We start from the raw sequence: 1,128 nt of genomic DNA, 5'->3' as shown, positions 1-1,128 counted from the left end.
CACTTTGAAACTTGACACACTCATCCTCATTCTTCGCTTTGCCCTTGTCTATCACCTCCCTTGAAAATCTGTTCCTAAGTGGCTTTTCCCAGCTCCCACCTACCCTTGGCAGTCTATTATCTCCCTGTGGTAAAGCCTGTCACACTGCACCATGGACATGCCCGTTGTCCCCCTGAGAAGAGAAAAGGGACAATGAGGGCCACCAGCATTTGCAGCTCTAGTGCAGAGCCCCATGCCTGGCTTGCAGGAAATGCCAGATCATGAAGACAAACGGAGATCATCCTCTGGCTAAAACCAGCTCTTCTTTGCCTATCGCAGGATCTGGTCAATAAAGAGCAGCCAGTTATTATTGCTGTTTTTCTAGGGATTTTTACCCCATATATTTCCCAGGTCTCTACTCTTTTTGTAGCACTTTAATTCAGGCTTCAAGCACTTCCTAGTCAGATCAGGTGAAATCATTTTCCTTCCCATACCCTCGATGTATTTCACATCTAGTAATTCTTTTTTTAAAGATCTTATTTACCCATTTGACAGACAGATCACAAGTAGGTAGAGAGGGAGGCAGAGAGAGAGGGGGGAAGCAGGCTCCCCGCTGAGCAGAGATCCCAATGTGGGGCTCCATCCCAGGATCCTGAAATCATGACTTGAGCCGAAGGCAGAGGCCTAAACCACTGAGCCACCCAGGAGCCCCCATATCTGGTAATTTTTAACCAACGTGGATTTGCTGCATCAAATAGTTCCTTCTTCTTCAAATATAAATATATAAATAAAGTGATCAAGTCACTCGCATGTCTTAGGAGAATGCCATACCTTTAGTAGCAAACTTGAAATCTTGGCCATTGGTTTTGATTTTTGTTTTGGTTAGATTAGGTTCGGTTTTTGTCATTTTAAAAATCCCTCCAGCCCTTGGCTCTGTCTGACCCGATTGCTTTCAGCTGTTTCTGCCACAAAATTGTCCCGGCAGCGAAAACTCTCATTGTTTACAGTGGCGCCCCCTTCTGAACACTTGGTTAATAAAAAGCTTTTTGTTTGTTTGTTTGTTTTTCGGCTATGGTAAATGTGGAACAACAATGAGGTAATTCAAAGAGGTGAACCACAGATAAATTTCTCTAAGGGTGGGGTGAGTGT

Source organism: Mustela nivalis (assembly GCF_964662115.1).
Source record: "Mustela nivalis genome assembly, contig: HAP1_SCAFFOLD_817, whole genome shotgun sequence".
Classification (NCBI taxonomy): Eukaryota; Metazoa; Chordata; class Mammalia; order Carnivora; family Mustelidae; genus Mustela; species Mustela nivalis.
This window is presented reverse-complemented; position numbering follows the sequence as displayed.